Source organism: Theropithecus gelada, chromosome 4, assembly GCF_003255815.1.
Source record: "Theropithecus gelada isolate Dixy chromosome 4, Tgel_1.0, whole genome shotgun sequence".
Classification (NCBI taxonomy): domain Eukaryota; kingdom Metazoa; phylum Chordata; class Mammalia; order Primates; family Cercopithecidae; genus Theropithecus; species Theropithecus gelada.
Genome location: NC_037671.1, coordinates 155,752,699 through 155,773,367, shown reverse-complemented (window position 1 = coordinate 155,773,367; position 20,669 = coordinate 155,752,699). Strand labels below are relative to the sequence as shown.

The following is a 20,669-nucleotide window of genomic DNA, read 5'->3' as shown; positions in this document are numbered from 1 at the left end:
TGAGATCAAGCTTTTCCAGGGGCCATGCCTATGGGGGTGAGTTGGTGAGTAAAGGCACTAAGGAAGTCCTGGGTACATTTCTAGTCCATACTTCCAAACTAACTATGTTTGCAGATAGTGCCCAGGATTGAGGCTTTACGGTAAATTTGGATGTGGTAGCTCTCAGGACTAGTACCTATATTCCTGTCTTGTTCTCTGCGTCAGTCCTTTGCCTGTTACTATGGTGTGTCTAGTGGGAAGACTCAATCTTGTTCTTACTAGTGTGTTTTCCTGGGGATTAACATTTTGTCCTTGAACTGCAGCCTGGTAGTCCTGACAGTACTTCCACCTGCCTGAGTGTTTGAATATCACCTATTCCAGGACTTTGTCCTTCTTTCTGTTCAAACTCCTCTTCTCTTCTTGTTAGACTTCCCTGGTTGTCTGGACTACCACCTGTTGTTTGCTAAAATCTCTATGATGCCACCTTCCATCAGTTTTTTTCACTTCCTTATAGCTCCTGGGACTTGATTTTTCTACCCTCAGTTCCTGCTAGGTCCTCACTGAATCTGTTCCATTCCATTAAAATGCTAGGGCTATGTAAGGCTGTGTCCAAAAACAGAGTTCAATTCTTCTTCCACACAATAGCCTTTAGACATTTGACAACCTTTTCATCACCTTTAATCGTCTCTTTAGGCTAAATCTTGCTGGTTCCCACATTTTCAAGGTCACGCATTTATGGTTATAATTCAGCTTTCAATATTTTCTTTTGGAGGTAAAAATTCCTTCTTAAAATGTGGCGTATAGGAGAGATTCATGTACTTCAACAGAGAGTATAGGAGGCATATCCTTTCTTATGAGAAGGGCATTGTATTTAATTAATTATGCCTATATTTATGTTATTTTGCACTAGCATTTTAAAGGGACTCCATCAGGGTGGATCAATGTTTTACGGGCCCAAAAGCTTATATGACTTTAGGAACTCTTTAAAAAACACAAAATGAAATACAAAATTATAAAGTTAGTTTCAAGGCTTGTGAAAATGAGAGATCCTGGCTTGTTTCATTAGTTTTGTTGTAACTCTGCTGCATATTTCTTATTATGAGAAAATAATAGTATTTTCTCATTAAATTTCCAGGTCTCCTTTACCAGAATTGCTGTCTAATCAGATTTCTGCTCTGTTTTAGCACATCTTATAAAATTTAACTTGTATACTTAGCATAAGGGATTGTGATTAAGTAAATTAATACATGTAAGGGACTTAGAACAATGCCTAGCACATAAAGCACACAATCAGCCTTAACTATTATTATTTGGATTATTTACTAGAAGGACCTTGGCAAATAATTTATTTTCCCAACTCTTTTTGATGTAATGGAGCTAATACGTGCCTGCCTTTTTCGTAGGGTAATTGTGAGGCTCAAATGATAATAAAATATGTGAATGTATTTCGTTAACTAGAAGGTATTGTTACTGAGGTTTCATTTGACATTGTTAATTTTGGAAAAGGTTCTGTTTAGGAAAGAAAGGGAGACTTAGCTGTGACTGTGGTGGAATCACTAAAGACCTCAATAAAGGAGGGAGGAGTAAAAAGGACAAGAGGTGTGTGTGAGGCAGATGCTGGAGGCAGTGAGCTGGACACGTTGACACCAGCTTGACGCGCAAACCTTCAGAAAAGATGAAATATGTTGAATCTGAAACATATTGACCTCATCGTACAAAAGAACCAGAAGGGTAGAGTGTGTGTGTGTGTGTGTGTGTGTGTGTGTGTGTGTGTGTGGCTTTCCACAATTTAGCCCCAAACTAGGTTTGTTCCAGACTCTTCTTCACCCGTGGTCATGCTCTGCAATCCAGGTTCCCAGGCCTCTGCCCGGAGAAATCCTACTTACTCTGGGGGGGCCTTTCCTCCACGGGGTTTCCCCAACCCCTCCTGTCCTTCCCACAGGAAGAAAAAATGGTTCCTTTTCAATGCCCTTTCTGTGAAAGCACTTTTTCCACTCTAGACTGAGGGAGACCCAGTTTTCCTTATTCTGCATCTCCAGGCTCTGCTCCAGTGTCTACCTCTAGGAAGGCGCTCAATGAAGGATTAGTCAGCGAATGCACTTTGAATAAATAACTTTTAAAAGTTAAGAGGACATTTAAGGCCAGGAACCGCAGTTGAGAACGCCTTACCCAGGCGCATTAGCTATCATCCGGGCTGCCCTGAGGGCGAAGGACGTCCTCCAGCCCCGGGTCCCCGCGGCAGCCCTCAGCGAATCCCGCGGGAAAGGTCTCCCGCCCGCGCAGGGGCGGGGCCTGGGCGTCGGGGGCGGGACCGCCCGCGGGGGTTTCCGCGCCGGGGGCTCGTCCGGCGGGGGCGCGGGAGGGGCTTCCGCCGCAAGGGGGCGGGGCCGGCGCTCAGAGTCCTCTGACGGCCCCAGCCAGGGAATTTCAATTTGAAACCTAGCGGAGGGAGGAGGCAGGCGCGGCTGCCGGCGGCTGGGACCGAAGAGGGACGGGTCCCCGCGGCGAGCGAGCTCCTGAGGTGCGGCGTCGGGGTAAGGAGGCGTGCGGGGCTGCACGGGCCGGGCAACTCGTCAGTGTGGGGCTGCAGGGGCGGCTCAGATTTTTCCTCTGGCTGCAGCTGGGAAGCTGATCCCAGGCAGGAAGCGGTGGCTGGACGGTCCCACCGGGATGGGGGGCGGGGAGAGGGGGCCCGGCTTTGGGATTTTCTGAGGCTCCCTCTCTCCTTTCCCTCCCGGTCTCTGCCCGACCTGATTCCTGCCCCGGGGTCCGGGTCCTGTTGCTCCGAGCCGGATCCCGGCTTCGCTGCTCCCCGCGGTCCCCCTCTTCCCTCTTCCGGGGGACCGGGGCTGCGTCCTGGCGGAGCCAGGAGAGGCGGGGGCACGGGGAGGACGCCGTCCCCCCCGGGGTGCCGTGGGCTCAGGTCACGCGTCCGGGCCCCGTGGAGCAGCAGCGGGAGAAATCCGTCTCCATCCCCCCCGCGCGGGGAGGGGCTCGGCCGCCGCGTCGCCCTTCAGGAGGAGGGTTTTAGGAGGGGAAGCGCGGGCCGGCCGCGCGCGTGGGGACTGCGGGAAGCCGGGCGAGGGCGGCGCGCCAGCCCCACGCGCGGTGCGGGTCGGGCCCGGCGTCGGCTTGCGCCCGCGCCCCCAGCTGCCGCCTGCGCCGTCTGGGAGCTGCGGAGAGGGACGCGTGTTTCGTGCTCGGATCGTTACAGTTCCCACACCCAGGCCATCTCACCACCGATGGCTTGTTTTTTTCTCCTCCCGCGCTGGGGGCCGAGGGTTGGGAGCATTTTTAGGGGAGCAGCGGGGAAGGACGAGGAGAACCTAAAGGAGCGCGACAGGGTTGAAGTCGGCGTCTGGGGACCCCATCCCCAGGCGCAGACGCTGCCCCCAGCAGCCTGACGTCTGTGGTAGGACATCAGTTATGCTTCTCCAGATCGCTCACCTCCCCTGAGGTCAAGTTTATTTATTTATTATTATTTTTATTTTTTTTAATAAAATGAGGTTTGGCGAGAAGAACTCCTGCCTAGAGTCTATTATTTTGGGGAGGGGTCTGGGTATGGAGCCCTCCCTACTGACCCGGGTAGTCTTTCATTGAATTGCCCCATCAACACCACAGCTGCCCCTAATTTTAAGATCCCTGGGTGGTTGGGAGGGAAGGTGGAACCTAGAGAAGCTGTGGCTATATTTTCACTTTTCTGAATCACATCTTTCCCCAGTTTCTTGAACTTCTTGCCTCTGAAATGGCGTGTGTGTGCCAGGCGTCTTGTTCCTCTTGTTACTGTTATTTAAGCTGTTTTAAAAAAAAGACTTTCGCGGTTTTCCCCTCATTTCTTCAATCTTTATTTCCTCCCCACCCCCCGTTTTTATTGTTTTTTTTTTTTCAACTGAATACTTTATTTCTGTGGTCTCTTTATAATGCTCTTGAGAATTAACATTTCAGTTGGTGTTCTGTCACATTTCACCTTGGGCTTAGCACTTGAGGGAAACTGAGTCAATTTCTATGCTGCAAGGGCTAGGATTTAGAATTCTCAAGCTTTGAGCAGGTTTCAGTGGGGAACGAATAGTGCTTAATCCTATTCAGTTTCCCTTTGCAGGCTCATTGCTGTGAGAAATCACTGGGTGGCTGTTGCAGCCGCTGATGGGGGCTACACTGCAATGCAATCTTGAATTGTGATAAGGGCCAACGGGGTACATCCATCAGGCTGTGAGTTTGACGCAACTTTTAAAGAGCTATGCTGTGTCACCTGTCAGAGCTCGAGTGGTCATTCTTTTAATTCAATTTAAGAACTACCATCAAACTTCAGATATCTATTCTTGGGAGGTTATTGGAGAACTGTACAACTGGTAATGGCTTGGAACAATGGTGTGGATTTAGCGCTAATTTAATCCTATCCTGTCTTCCTCACTTCTTGGGCAGAATTCCCACTGAAGTCAGTAGTGGTCTTGTGTGCAGACAGACTGCTGAGAACAAGAGGCTGCTCATTTAGCGTAACGGGAAGGGACGGTTTCTTTCCTTTTAAAACATCCCTCTGTAAGAAAGACCTAGTCATAACAGTTCTTTAATCTTTCACCACTAGTCCAAGTAGTTAAGAGCACTTTTTGCAAAAACCTTCGAAAGAAAATTTGTGGATGAATTGAGCCACGTCCCTCGAACTCTTGATATTTACATTGGATGGTGATTGTTAAGATTGAAAGCGATTTAAAAAATCAGTTAACAAAGCTATAATTTCAGTAAAATTTTTCCGAACTTTTGTAGAAAACGTAAACTGCCAGGGAGCATTTTGTAGCAACTGGGTATGTATGCTTCAAATCTGAAATTTAAGTCCAAGTAGAAAGAAGCAAATTTAATTTAGGGGATGAATCTGAAGAGAAGCCACCAAAAAAATAACTATCTAAATATAAAAGAAGGAAATTCAGATATCTTTTGCTGTATTTCAGGAGATAGCTTTAGGGCAGTTTGCTCACTTTCATACCTGTTCTTAAAGACTTACTGACTGCCTGGGTCCATCATTAGATATGCGAGCACTTGGAGGTTTCCAAATGAGCTTTGTGCTGATCTGAGTTGCTGAGCTAGTTAGATCCTTGGCTTCTTAACGTAACATTCTTGTGGCTTACCCTTTCCAAATTACTACTTCTAAGGAATTGAGTTTAAAAAACCTAACCAGTGACCAGAAAGTAAAAATAGGTATTTAAAAATCAGAACCATGTCCACGTGTACTACCCAACCACTTGCTTTCAACTAAAAATACTTGCAAAGATGACAAAGCAGTCCACAACCAAAATATTTATTGGTACAATTTCTCTGTAATTAGTAATATTGTACAGTTATGTTTAACATCAGGTTCTGCCCTGAATCACCCCTCTCATATTACTGTGGCCAGTGAACTACAAAGGTTGTATCTTTGCCATTTCATTTAGGAATGTGGGGTTTATATTTTATATTGCAGAATGCTAAATATTTTTGAAGGTTTTGTTTTGTTTCTGTTTCTACCCTGTCTTTACTAAAAATACAAAAATGAGCCGGGCATGGTGGCGCACGCCTGTAATCCCAGCTGAAGACACAGGCTCTTTTCTTTCTTTTTTGAACTGAAGTAGTCTGTTTAAAAGCTGTGTGTGGACTTTTTATTGAAAAGTATGACTTGCTACTAGTGTTATAAGGCAAATAAACAGTTTATCGGGATCAATACCACTGAGTCACATTTTGCATTTCTAAAATCTGTATTGTTTACTTGGAGAAAACAAAAGAAATGTGCCTACCTCCTTCCTCCATCCCACCTTTATTTAGAAACATTTCCAGTGGGCTTTTTTTTTTTTTTTTTTCAGATTCAGAATTACTGTACCTAACCACTGCGTACCCTTACAGATCTCAAAGCCTCAAGTAAATGTTTATGCTGGCTTTCGTAGTCAGCAAATAGTAGCCAAACCCTAATTTACTGCTCTTTTATAGAATCTTGGAATCTCAGGGCTGAACCCTTAGGAGTCAGCAGATCCACTCTTAGCCCTAGTCTCTTCCTCTCAACATGCAAACAGTTCTAATCTCTTTGGAATGTCTGAGCAAACAGAAGATTTGTATGTGATTCTGTCACCTTCTAGACAGAACATCCTTTGGGATGCCATGTTTTGGCATAAACCAGCAACTTGATATTGTACGATTTGTAGCATTTCTCTGCGTGGGCAGTGCCCTGGACTAAAATCTAAAATGGAGTCAATGCCTGGTGTCGTTAACTATAGAGAAATAGCCTCCAAGTTAGCTATTAGAGTTATTTAGAAGTTATAGCCGAGTGTGGTGGCTCACACCTGTAATCCCAGCACTGTGGGAGGCCGAGGCGGGCAGATCACGAGGTCAGGAGATGGAGACCATCCTGGCTAACACCGTGAAACCGCGTCTCTACTAAAAATAAAAAAAATTAGCCAGGCGTGGTGGCGGGCGCCTGTAGTACCAGCTACTCGGGAGGCTAAGGCAGGAGAATGGCCTGAACCCGGGAGGTGGAGTTTGCAGTGAGCCCAGATTGCACCACGGCACCCAAGCCTGGGCGACAGAGCGAGACTGCGTCTCAAAAAAAAAAAAAAAAGAAGTTGTTACAGGGAAGCCAAGAAGGAAAGAAATAAATCATCTCAGTTATTATCTAGAAATGATTTATAGTTTTTGTTGTTGTTGTTGTTTTGTTTTGTTTTTGAGACACAGTTTCACTCTGTCGCCCAGGCTGGAGTGCAGTGACTGTGATCTCGGCTCACTGCAACCTCCGTCTTACCAGTTCAAGTGATTCTGGTGCTTCAGCCTCCCAAGTAGCTGGGATTACAGATGTGTGCCACCATGCCCGGCTAATTTTTGTATTTTTAGTAAAGACAGGGTTTCACCATGTTGACCAGGCTAGTCTTGAATTCCTGACCTCCAGTGATCCACCCGACTTGGCCTCCCAAAAAGTCGGGATTACAAGTGTGAGCCACTGTGCCCAGCCGGTTTATAGTTATAGCTAATGGATTTTGGTAGCTTTTTCTATAAAGTATGTGTATGTATGTGTATTTCATATGAGAAAGGGAATATTGTATGTATTCGTGATGTGAAGCACCTACTCATTGTATTTAATAAATATTTGATGCATTAATTCATTGAACCTTTAATATATTAGAGGAGAAGAATCTTTAGTGAAGATTCTTTGATAGAGTTGACGTAGAAATGGGTAATGTTTCATGTAGAAATATCATGTCGGTAATATTTCATTTAGAGGATTTGCTTTTCTAACCACTGGTATTGTTTCTCCTGGTTTTGTGGTTGGCTTCGGATCTGTGTTGTAAGTTTCTTAGATGCATGTTTTTCATGTCTAGAAGAGTAGATAATCTGTGTATTTCTGTGGTGTTGGGGTAGTATTAATTTTAATTAGAATTTCAGAGCTTTCTGAAGTTTCTTATTTCAAAGTGATATCTCTTACCCCTTGGCATTGGAATAGATTTCATGTGATCTATGAGTGCATTCATACTGCTTCTGGATTTTTTTTCTTCAAAGATTGCAATTGAGCTAATTTCATATTCTCAGTTATCTTTAAAATCAAAACATGTTTTCACTTCACAGATACCTCTCTGAATTTTGCATATTTTCACTCTAGCATATTAGAGCCATAAAGTCAAAAAGTACATAGATTATCTCCCAAATAATCTGGAATAAATTGAAGGATAAGAACAATCTTTTCTTGAGATCTGAGCTGTATCTTAAGTAAGGTTTTGCTTTAGATAGCCAAGTTGACATTTTGCATAGATAACTAAATCCGGCATCATGGGGATAATTTTAGTTCTTCCCAGGTTAGGAACTGGAGGGCATGGAAAGGCTCCCAAAGTGGTTTTGTCAGTGTTCATCTGTAGGACCTTATTGCCTAGGTCAGTTAGGGTAGTTCATGCATTTAAACCAAATCTTTCTGAAGAGACCGGTTTCTTCTTGCTTTGCTCTTAGGGCCTCACCATCAACCTTCAATAAAGAATTTTCAAATACTTAAAGACCTATGTTACCCTTCAGTTGCCTTTTTCCAGAATAATTGTGGTTTTAAAAAACTTGTCATATAGGTCTGATTACCAGCTCTGAAGTCACCTTTTCCAAGCTCTTGTAATCAAGTTTCCAGACCTGCTGATGGGCGTCAGGGCTGGGCCATTGTAACAACAGTGCTGAATTTACTCACATTTTTCAGAGTTTCCTACATTCTATCAATATATGTACATATCCCAGTAGCTTAAATACATAAAATTAAAATGTGATTTACACTCTGCCATAATTCTTTGTTTCTTTCTCTCTTTGTCCAGAAGCTACTTGTTTTTCACCCTAGATTCATTTACCTCGAGGGCCAGAAGGGAACTTGGAGATAATTTGGTTCAGACTCCTGACCTGCGGGGGAGAGTGGGGTTCTTGGGCCTCACGGGTGCATAAACTGCCTGAGACTAAGTGAAGTATTGAGCTCCCATGTACATACTCTCCTGTGTGTGTGTGGCATCTCTGTGTGTGTGTGTGTGCACAAGTGGATGAGAGAGACAGGTTGAGGGAGAAAGAGAACTTTAGGAGCGGTTTTTGAAAGGGTTTTGGGAAACAGAAAAGGTTGAGAACTGATGTTTCAGTTCTTATTTTCGAGATTAGAAGATGGATGTTTTAAGAGCATTCTTTTGTTTTTCTCTTCTTTTTCATTTTTTCACCCTATTGCTCTTTTCATCATTTATTCTCCCCTACCCCCCATTGTATTTCTTTCCATTTATTTGAATTCATTTAGTTGACCCCCATTTACATACCTGTCAAGGTTAAACTGAATTCTGATATAATCCTGGCCACTCATATTCTTACCTGTGAACTTAATGAATGTGCATTTATTTCCTCACAAATTTCTTTGATGGAATATTGATTAGAAGGGATCAGTAACATGTCCACGCTATTTGATGCTGGTTAGACTGCCACATATGCCGTTGTGATCTTGGGCAAATTATTTCTCAAAGCCTCATTTCCTGTAGTAAGGGGTTAAAAATCATACCTACCTCAGAGTTCCATGAGGATTAAATGAGCTAATGCTTATAAAATGCTTCACAGAGTGCCTGGCATCTGTAAAAATTACTAGGTTAAGAAAAGTCCTAGTGGGTTGGTTACTGGTGAATATGTAGTAAGCAGATTTCTTGCAGTGGTCAGGAATAATTATCTGTGTGGAAGTACAGTGTTTGATATGAAACAGTAATTTCCTATGGTGATCACAAGTTAAAACCACTTTTTAACAATTTCAGTCCAGTGTCTATAAATGTTTGAGCTTTTAGAAACTCTTGTCTTCATTCTTTTTGGTAATTTACAAAAGAACATATATATGGCAAAACAGTTGGGATCTAGTTTCAATAACACAGGGATAATGTAGTCTTTTTTGTTATGTTGCCAGAGGTAACTGATTATAAATGTAAAATTGTGTGCATATGCTCTATTATAACTTCTCTCTATAATCACAGTAAACTTGCTGAAAAAAGCCTATTAGTGAGTAGAATTTTTATTGATAATGTTTAAACCTCTGCATATGGCATTAAAATGTAACCTTTATAAATCTGTGTGAAATATACCTGCACACATAATTTCCAGCAACATAGTATTTTAACTTGTTAGTTGCCAACATTAAGAAATCGGATTTTATATCAATATTTTAATTTTAGGCTAGAAAAACTGGATGATGGTGTAGCACTGGGCCCACTGGGTCCACTGGGTCTGTTGCTTCTGGTGCTGTCACGCATCAGCTGCTTTGCTTAACCTGTCCCTGACGCATGCATTTTATGCTCAGTTCTAGCTTTGTTCTGGGTTCCATCGTAAGTAATCCTGTAAGGCGTGAAGCATTGATAATCAATAAACATGTAAAAAAAAAATAATAAGGAAGCTAATGGTTTTGCAGCACAGACTATACACCAGGTGCTGTAATTGGTACTTTATATATGTTAATAACCCTGCTCCTTTTTTGCAGCACTGTCTTGGAGTAGCTGGTGTGCTCATTTTATGGATGAGAAACTGAGGCTTAAAAATTGAATAAATGGCTCAAGGGCACCCAGCTTGTGTATGGCTAAAACCCTTGTTTTTTCTGTGAGTTCCAGTTATTGCTTTTAATTGTTTGATGTTTTTACTCAGTAGAAGTTGATGTTTTTTGGAATTTGTTGGCATTTGCAGTGTCTAACTTTTATGAAAGACAGGCTTGCTTTCCTGACTGGGTTCACCCATCTAGTTTTTTGTGTAAAGGTATGATTATGAAGCAGACCTGAGTACTACTTTTAGTTGTGTGATTCTTGAATTATGCTGGAACAGGGAGTACCCTTCATCTAGTTTTTCAGACTAGAAACATTTAGAGTAATGTTTCTAGCCTGATGTTTCAATATTAGAAAAGTATACCAGAGGATAAAACACATCGGAATAAAATGTGGCTGTCCCTCGACCTTTAGTTTCTGCCTTTCTTGTGGTTTTGCACTTTTTGCTTTCATTTAAAGTGCAAATGGCATTCCCTGGGGTGCTTTATATGATTTAGAAAGTCAGGTAGTACTGTAGGGATTATGAAGAAAAGCAGCAGACTAGTGCCCTAGCTCCCTTCTTGACAAAGATTTCTACTCCCCTGAGGTAACTACTTGTTGGAGGCTGAAAGAACGAGGGTTGTAATCAACTCAGTATACCACTGGAGGCTATATGAGTAAGCAGCAAACTTTTTCCATAAATGCAGAATGTTGGCAAACTGACAAACTGCATATGCCACCCAGAAGGAATGCTGAGGGCAGTCACACCCCAAGTGCAGTGTTTCTTGTGATTAGGTACATGTGACGCCTGTTAGTAACAAAACGAACTTGTGATCAATTAAGCAGTGGACCAATCATTACCTCCTCCTCCCTGCTCTTGTTACCCAATAAATAAAAAGGGCTGTGGAAGCTCAGGGGTTGCCTTTGCTCACTAGAAGCAGGGAGCTCTTTTCTTCTTTCCCTGGCCCTTTAAAACAGTTTCTTTTGTGTTTTTTTTTTGTTGTTGTTGTTGTTATCATTTCCACGCTCATCCCTTCGTTTGGTCTCATAATGACGATCTCAAGTAGTAACAGTAGTAACTGTCATAGTGATGGTCTTAAGTAGAAACTGTGGCAGTCTGCCACAAGTGGCGCCCGAACAGGGACTATCAGTGACAAACAGAGACCTGAAGAGACCTGAAGGGACCTGAGGAGGCCTGCAGGGACAAATAGAGATAAGTAGGGATAAATAGAGACAAACAGAGACAGATAGGGAAAGATAGGGACTTGCACCAACTTGGAGGAACTAACAGGGACCATAGGAACAGACAGGGAAAGATAGGGATAGGTAAAGACTAGCAAAGACTAGCAAAGACTAGCAGAGACTAGCAGAAGCCAGCAGAAACTTGCAGGGACAGACAGAGACAGATGGAGACAGGGTCCTATAGGGACTTGAACGAGGAAGGTCTGCTGGAACAGAAAAAACTAAAACCAACCAGACAAACGAGAAACCCCAATACAAGTCTGCCGGCGGCAACATAAGGAGACGAACAAACTGTGTGGGTGCCCTCAAGGTGTGTGTGACCATGGAATGGAAGACTGGAGATACCCGTGGATTCCAGCTACAGGCCTGATTCCCCTAGTACAAGCCATGAGCCAGTTGAATCTGAATGCAAAGTTGGAACAGAGGACCGACTGGAGTCACACTGACATCAACCCCCATGACATGGGGACAGATAAAGAAAACTACGCAGGAGGCTGAGAAACTGTTAGAGTGTCAGGGTCAGGCAGAGACCACTGACTCCATGTTTGTGGCCATGCTGGCCATGGTTTCCTGTGTGTCTGTAAGATCAGCTGGACCACCAACCGGCAATTAAGGGCTGCACAGGCTGTAGTTGCCTTTCTCAATTAATTCAAAAACAAACAAACAAAAATGTTGGAGGTTGAAAGAATGAGGGTCATGATCAACTCAGTATACCACTGGAGGCTATAGGAGTAAGCAGCAAACTTTCTCATAAATGCAGAATGTTGGCAAACTGACAAACTGCATATGCCACCCAGAAGGAATGCTGAGGGCAGACACGCCCCAAGTGCAGTGTTTCTTGTGATTAGGTACATGTGAAGCCTGTTAGTAACAATACGAACCTGTGATCAATTAAGCAGTGGACCAATCGTTACCTCCTCCTCCCTGCTCTTGTTACCCAATAAATAGAAAGGGCTGTGGAAGCTCAGGGGTCTGCCTTTGCTCACTAGAAGCAGGGAGCTCTTTTCTTTTTCCCCTGGCCCTTGCTTTAAAACAGTTTCTTTTTTTTGTTGTTATCATTTCCACGTTTGTCCCTTCGTCCCTTTGTTCAGTCTCCGAATGATGGTCTCAAGTAGTTAACAGTAGCAACTGTTGTAGTCATGGTCTCAAGTAGTAACTGTGACAGTCTGCCACAGCTACTTTCACTAGTTTTGGTTTTATTTTCTGGTGTTTTGTCTCTAAATAACATGATTTTCTTGTTTCTTGATTTTTTTAAAGTGACAGAATATTTTTATGTTTTATTATTTGTTAAAAGTTTAGTGGCTGGGCACGGCGAATCACGCCTGTAATCCCAGCACTTTGGGAGGCTGAGGTGGGCGGATCACCTGAGGTCAGGAGTTCGAGACTAGCCTGGCCAACATGGTGAAACCCTGTCTTTACTAAAAATACAAAATTAGCTGGGTGTGGTGGTTCATGCCTGTAATCCCAGCTACTCAGGAGGCAGAGACAGGAGAATCGCTTGAACCCAGGAGGTGGAAGTTTCAGTGAGCCAAGATCGTGCCATGGCACTCCAGCCTGGGCAATGAGAGTGAAATCCTCAAAAAAAAAAAAAAAAAAGTTTATATTTTTGTGTGTAGATAGTTGTTCAAATTGATGTTTCTGTAGGGGTGAGGTTAGCAGGCCGAGTGGGGCAGAGAAGCACTAGAAAAGCCTATTCTGCTACCTTGCTGAGGTCTGCTTACTCCTGTTTCTTGATTTTTACATTTTACATGTAATACCTGTTTGACTTTCTACCTCTAGTTAGCTTCCTTACTAACTCCTTCCCATTTTCTCCCCTCTTCCGTTTTCCAGCTTATATATACCAAAGCTGAGTCATGTAAAGTGCTTTGATTACATGTACTTTCTTTTACAACTTTATGTTTCATCCTGAAGTTATCCTGATCCTTATCCTTTTCCTTATTTTCTTTGTTTTCTTTGTACCCATCCTTGGTTCAGCTTTAAACTATTTTAGAAACTGTGAAATTCTTGCTGGTAGGATCAAACATGATATAATCTTTTGGTTCCATTTTCTTTTTTTGTTAAAGCTATCCTTCCTGGCTGGGCCCTCCATCGTCCTGAACTGGTTTTATTTCTAGAACTGCTGGGTAGCTGTGTGCAGGGAAGTCCTTTGCCTCTTTTTCTGTGCTCTATGTTTCTTTCTTGGTTCACTGACAAAAAGTCAAGAGTTTATCCGTGAACTTGTAACCAGAACTGTTTTTGAATCTTGGCCATTAAAATCAGCATCAGTGGCTGGGTGTGGTGGCTCCTGCCTGTAATCTTAGCACTTTGGGAGGCTGAGGCAGGTGGATCACCTGAGGTCAGGAGTTTGAGACCAGCCTGGCCAACATGGCAAAACCCCATCTGTATAAAAATACAAAAATCAGCCAGGTATGGTGGTACCTGCCTATATAGTCCCAGCTACTTGGGTGACTGAGGCAGGAGAATTGCTTGAACCCAGGAGGCGGAGCTTGCAGTGAGCCGAGATCATGCCACTGCACACCAGCCTGGGTGACAGAGTAAGACTCCATCTCAAAAAAAAAGAAAAAAAAGAGAAAAAATCAACATCAGCACAGGCTACATCCTAATTTCCTTAATGAAGACTTCTAGTAGTTGCCCAAAAAAGTGTGAATGGGAGGTGGGTTTCTTGATGCATGCGTGTCTTAAAATGTCTTTCTCCACTCTCAGTTTGGTTGCTCTTACAGTTTGGTTGTATATAGAATTCTATTAGGTGATTACTTTCCCTCCAAATTATGAAGGCATCTTTTGAAGCCATTTGAAGGATGCTCTTTCTCTCACCTAAGTCCTCAGAGGTACCTGGAACCTCCAAATCTTCAGACTCTCAGGGCTTTTCTAACAATCAACTTGTTTCTTGTAGGCCCCCACCAAAACAGTAACAGTTTTCTGCTTCCTCTGCTCTGCTAAGTCAGTTACTTTGTACATCTGCTTTCCATCTTCTAAAATTTTGTTGACATATCTGCTGGCCTGACCCCTCCCATTGTTTTTTTTTATTGTATTATTATTATTTTTTTTGCTTTGCTTTTGTGAATTTGTTCCTTGTAAGAAAACTTTTCTCACTGTCATTTTAGTGTGGTTCCGGGAGGAAGCAGAAATTAGCTTATATTAAATATATTGGATTTTGGAATTTAAATAGATTAAAAACAAAATTCCACAAGATTGCCATGGTACTCACATTTGATAAGGACTGCAGCCATAATAAATTTATACTTGTTTCCCCATGCCGGCTGCTGGGTTGAAGTTCATTTATATAGAGGGAGGTGGAAAAGTCAGGTGATTGAGTGAACATCTAGGGTGCCTGTGAGTGGATAATTGATACGTTATTGGTCAAGAAACTGCTTCCTAGGAAAAGTTCAGTAAATGTATTATATTTTTTTCCTGTGGTCTTTCAAGGATTAGTTCAGTATAAACTCTTAGAAATATTATATACTTGAACTAGACTTAACAATACATACTTACCAAATTTGTTTTTGCTGTGTATTGGAGGTGACAGCGTTAGTTTAGATTTATTGAATATATTGGTTTGTCTGTCTTTAGACAGACATATTGTTCTCACACATATACTTGAATATCCTTTGGACCAGGCACGACTGCTCATGCCTATAATCCCAGCACTTTGGGAGGCCAAAGTGGGCAGATCACTTAAGCTCAGGAATTCAAGACCAGCCTGGGCAACATGAGGAAACCACATCTCTATTAAAAATCAATAAATAAAAGAATATTGTCTGAATATGATTTGGGGATTACAGTAAGCTTTGAACATATGCAGGTTCTGTTAAATACTGTAAGGATGAAAATTTCATTTCGTTACTAGGTGGGACATAATTAGGGATTTACATTAATGTGAAGGTACGGATGTTAGGGATTTTGAGTATGGGTTTTGGGGATGGTAAAACAAAAAGGAAGGTTCTGAATGTCGTAGTGGGTCAGTAGTGACTGTGAGGTCTGAGGAAATGTCAGGATGATCTAATGCCTGTTATGTGATCAGTGTTGGTTAATTTAGTTGCCCAGTGGGTTTTAGAGATTTAGAAATTCAGATCTATTATGCGTTAATGTAGAAGATGTTTCAGGGAATAGATAAGGAAAGTATTTCCCCAGAGTATGTTGGTATGCTAAATGACTTGAGTCTTTCATTTTTTTTTGGGAGACAGAGTCTCGCTCTATCGCCCAGGCAGGAGTGCAGTGGTGCAATCTCGGCTCCCTGCAACCTCCACCTCCCGAGTTCAAGCAATTCTCCTGCCTCAGCCTCTTGAGTGGCTGAGATTACAGGTGCCCACCACCATGCATGGCTAATTTTTATATTTTTGGTGGAGGCGGGGTTTCACCATCTTGGCCAGGCTGGTTTTGAACTCCTGACCTCGTGATCCACTTGCCTCGGCCTCCCAAGTGCTGAGATTACAGGAGTGAGCCACCGCGCCTGTATGAAAACTTTTCTTCCCCCTCCCCTGACCAAGGAGGGCAGAGGTGATCTGCCCTCCTTGACCTCCCAAAGTGCTGGTATTACAGGTGTGAGCCACTGCACCATGCCCCCATTTGATTTTTAAAACAATTTTGTGCCACGGGTCTGACAAGAAAAGTGAAGAGTTGAAACTTAACCAGAGTCCTGGAGCAGTTACTAATGGAGCTTCAGGCACAGCCAAGGTCTCTTATGTCCAGAGTTGTTCTCTCTACACTGTGCGCTTTTGCCAGTTGAAGTTTTCTTGGAAAACTCAGGAAGTCTGCCAAGTTTTATAGCTAGAGGGATGTCCTGTAGCTTTTATATATTTGTGTCTTGAGCCCTGAAGGTAGACAGAGCTCGGTCTTCCAAAAATAGTTCAATAAATGTGTTAACATTTTGAAATACTACTGAAAAAACAAGGAAGTAAAAGTCCTATGGGATTATTGGAAAATGGTGCCAAATGCCTCCACAAGTATTTGAAAAGCAAATGTGGCAGTGGTTATAAGCTAGACAATGGTTCATATTCAGCCTTTGCTTTTGGGGACCATTTTTATTATGATAATCTTTTACTGTTTCCCACTACTCTGTTTAATTGCTTCTAGACTCTGGTAGAAAAGCTACTAAATGAACATCTTCCTTGGAAAATTTTCTTTAATTCTCTTCTCTTAAGGAGAAAAAGGAAAACTTTTTTTCCTTAGTAAAGTGAGTAAAAGTTGTGTGTGGGAAAGGTCAGAATGTCACGTACTGAGTTGGGTCTGTCCACCGCAAAGAAATCAAGAGTTTATCCATGAACTTGTAACCAGAACTGTTTCTGGATCTTGGCCATTAAAATCAACATCAGTAAAGCCTACGTCTTGATTTCCTTAATGCCAAGATTGTCTGTTTTAAATTACACACATATGGGAATGTGAATACATTCGTCTTCCCCCACCTCCCTCCGTCCGAAAACAGGAGGAAAATAAAGGTACGTTGAAGATATTCTAAACTGTTGCAGCTCTGCAATGAAGAGCCGTAGATGTGGGCTGCATATGTGGTGCAGATGTGGCTCCTACCTAATTGAGGCCATTTCACCTTCATCCTCAGTGCTGCAAGCTTAAATCGAAAGAGGGTGGATTCTAGAATAGTCTATAGATCTATGATTTATGTGTTACTTGCTCTGTGTAGAACACATAATAGCAGTGAAGGATAATGTGGCATTTTTTTTAAGGACTTTTTTTTTCCGGTCAGGTTTTCTAAAGCCATGTTTGGTTAGGTTGTTTTTCAAAAGTCATATAGTATCTGATTATCAAAGTGTTTTTGGAAGAAAGACTGTACCATTATCAGTTACAGAAAAGTGTTTTATTGTTTTAAACTTTTTACTATGGAAATTTTTCAATATATTCAGAAGTAGAGAATACTGGTATAATGAACGTCACGTATCCTCGCCTGGCTTCAACAGTTACCAGCCACATGACCAGTCTTGTTTCATCTGTATTTCCCTTTGACTCCCTGACCCACTCTCCTCTTTATTTTGAAGCAAATTCCAGACATCATATAATTTTATTTGTGAATACGTGAGATTCCCTCCGCTTCCCTTTTCTTGGCATGTGCTTCGTGGTCTCCCAAATAAAGCTCATATTTATTACTGATTTTGTGTAATAACAGAAAGTAGATCATTTGTGACATATTGTTGTGATGTTTTTGGAATAAATATCTGAATATTGTTTTAGTCAGTGAAAGCAGTTTCACCTGAATGTAGCATTGTGGACACAGAGAATGCTTTAACCAGTGCTAAAAACAAGGCACATAAAACAAAAAATACAGCAAAAAACCCTAACAATTTCTAAACCAAATCTGAACTGATCTTCAAATTCTCATATTTTCTCAAGGTAATGTTAAAGTTGATGTTGTATATATTTTTTTTCCTATGACTCCTACCTATGTTTATATTATGTTTTATTGTTTTTAGATTTTTCTTTTTTCTTTTCTTTTTTTTTTTTTTTTAAGATGGAGTCTCACTCTGTGGCCCAGGCTGGATGCAGTGGCGTGATCTTGGCTCACTGCAACTTCTGCCTCCCAGATTCAAGCTGTTCTCTGCCTCAGCCTCCTGAGTAGCTGGGATTACAGGCGCCCACCACCACGCATGGCTAATTTTTATATTTTTAGTGGAGATGGGGTTTCATCATCTTGGCCAGGCTGGTTTTGGACTCCTGACCTCGTGATCCACCTGCCTCGGCCTCCCAAGTGCTGGGATTACAGGCGTGAGCCACCGCGCCTGTATGAAAACTTTTCTTCCTCCTACCCTGCCTTCTTTCTTTCCTTCTTTTACCTAACATAGTTTAGTGGAAATAATTTGGAACTAGACCAAGCAAAATATTCTTTTTTAGCTGACTGAACTTTAATGGGACTACGCAGTTATAAAATCAAAGCAACCTGTTTGTATATGGTTCTGGCTGGCAGTATAGAAGGGAAGGTACATGCCTTAAACATCGATGATACACTAATTTAGAAATCATTATGTAAATTGTTGGTATTATAGCTGCAGCTGACAATCACTTCATAGTCAAAGTGCTTTTCCTAAGTAACAGGCAGTATTTTTATGTTGGAGATAGTTTATTTTATATTTTAATTTGTACTTTCAATTAAGATATAATTATTTAATATAATTTCTTTGTAAAGTCATTGAATTATAAAATATTGATAATAATAAGCACCATGTTTTGAATACTTAATATATGTCAGACACTATCGTATAGGCACTTTTATTTTTAAATTTTTTTTAGAGATGGGATCTTGCTGTGTTGTCTGGGCCGGAGTACACTGGCTACTCATACATGTGATCATTGCATACTACAGCCTTGAACTCCTGGGCTCAAGTGATCCTGCTGTCTCAGCTTCTTGAGTTCCTGGGACTAGAGGTGCGTGCCACCATGCTGGTTTTCTATAAGCACTTTTACGTATATTTATGTATTTAATTCTTGTAGTAACTCTCTGTGGTAGGTACTATTATCCTAAGTATTCTATAAGAAAACTGAGGCACTGCAGTTTGAAATAACTTGCTCAGGATCACTCAGCCAATTAATCGTGGAGCAGGGATTTGAACCCAGGCTGTCTGCTTCCACAGCCTATAGCCATAACTACTGTCTTATATTATCCCTAAGAATATGTAAACTACGTCAAATCCCGATCCTATTTGCATTCCCCTCCCCACGGGTAGCTATCTTTAATCAGAGCCAATACTACACTATTGTATTAGGATGTAATTTCATCATTGGGGGAGAGTTTTCATTCAGAAACTAGAAAGCACTGATGAGATCCTACCATGTTCCTTTACCAGCTTTAGTTATAAAGGGGAAGCAGGAAAATGGCAGCATGTAGAGGATAAGGTGATAACCTTCATCTTACCGTCTTCCTTCTCCCCACTTAAAAAAGAAATGGAATGTTGAGTCCATCTGGAATGTTGATAGGTTACAAAGGAGCTGTTGAAGCCTGTCGTTCACAGTACCATTGAAAGGTGAAAATTTGTCTCCCCTTGAGTACCTTGAAATGGCAGGTGTGTTATTGGAATATTGGACATCGTTGGTCAGTACTGCCGAGTATAGACTTTTGTAGGAGTTTATCCCAAATCTACAGTGACTGGAATTTCAGCAAACCAGGTATTTGATACTGTTTTTTCCCTTTTGTTTCTGAAAGGAGCAGAGGATAGAAAGACAATTGTTCTAGCCTCAAGTCCCAGTCTACTCATTAGTTAAGTGTGACGGTGGTCAAATGATGTTGCTTTTTGTGTCTGTTTTCTCTTAGGTGGTTCAGGTACCCTGAAATAAATCCTAATTTACATGTCTGTTGCTCATCATAAAGTGTCCTTCCTTTAAGAAGGAAAGAGCCGGGGCATAGTGGCTCACATCTGTAATCCTAGCACTTTGGGAGGCCGAGGTGGGAGAATTGCTTCAGTCAGGAGTTTGAGACTGGCCTGGGCAGCATAGTGAAACCATGTCTCTACCCCCCAAAAAAAGAAAAAAATTAGCTTTGGAGACTGAGGCGGGAGGATTCCTTGAGCTCCAGAGATGGAGGCTACAGTGAGCTGTGATCTTGCCACTGCACCCCAGCCTTGGTGGTGACAGAGTCACACACAGTCTCAAAAACAAACAAACAAACAGGGAAAAAAAAATACAGGGATTGTATCTTGGCAAAACATTTGATAAAATTTTCATAGTATCTTTATATCTTTATAAACAACTTTGGAGAAAAATCTCTGGTGGTATTTGTTACCAAAATTTTAATCTTGGTCATCTCCTATCCAAGATATTTTTGCCAGTGATTTTTAATGATAACAAACAAGGATTGCTTATGAGATACACAGATTTCACAGAAGTTTGTAGGGAAAACCAAGTAAGCTGTACCTAGATTGTCTTGTTAGCTACAAAATGGGCTGAAATAAATAACATGAAATTTGTTGGGATGTCTTTGAAAGTCTTCGAGTCTCTCCTGACATGTTTTGGCTGTTTGTTCTACTTTTCCTTCTGTTCTTTGCAGACTTCTTTTCCTCTGACTGTCCTTTCAATTTTCCTATTTCCCAGGGTTCTATCGTTAGCCTTTGATTCGTAGCCCTGACTAATTTTTATCACCCAAGACTTTACCTATTATAATCTGTTAACTCACAACTCTCTCCAGGTTAAGTCTTTCTCTTGAGTTCTGGATCTTCGGTGACTTAGAAGAATCTCTGCCAGCATCTCATCGTTTTTAAATGAATGTATGAAATATTTTGTGTAGAATGTGGGCTGTAATGGATTATTTTGCATTGACTTAGAATATTTAGATACCTCATTTTAAGGGGTACATAGTGTGCACTAATAGATATTTGTTCAATAAAGATGAGTGGAAACCATATCCATGAAGGGTTGCTGGGATGTTGAGATGAGGAGAAACTATAGCACCTGAAGAACTAGCCGTTGAAATAACTGAAGGGATAAGACTTACGAGGGGACAGCTTGTTGAGAGCT

The 20,669-nt window shown here is 41.8% G+C and overlaps 1 protein-coding gene across 16 annotated transcripts in view; it reads left to right on the top strand.

Annotated features, from left to right (window-relative positions):
* Positions 1 to 2,333: 2,333 nt before the first annotated feature.
* EPB41L2 (erythrocyte membrane protein band 4.1 like 2) overlaps positions 2,334 to 20,669 on the top strand; it is a 226,920-nt gene continuing 208,584 nt past the window's right edge. For 10 of the 16 annotated variants that reach the window (XM_025381566.1, XM_025381564.1, XM_025381560.1 and 7 more), the window contains exon 1: positions 2,334 to 2,500. The gene's annotated coding sequence lies outside the window, so the exon portion shown is untranslated. Of the gene's footprint in view, positions 2,514 to 20,669 lie in introns of all 16 variants that reach the window. The other 6 variants (XM_025381569.1, XM_025381568.1, XM_025381565.1 and 3 more) reach the window with 1 other exon arrangement.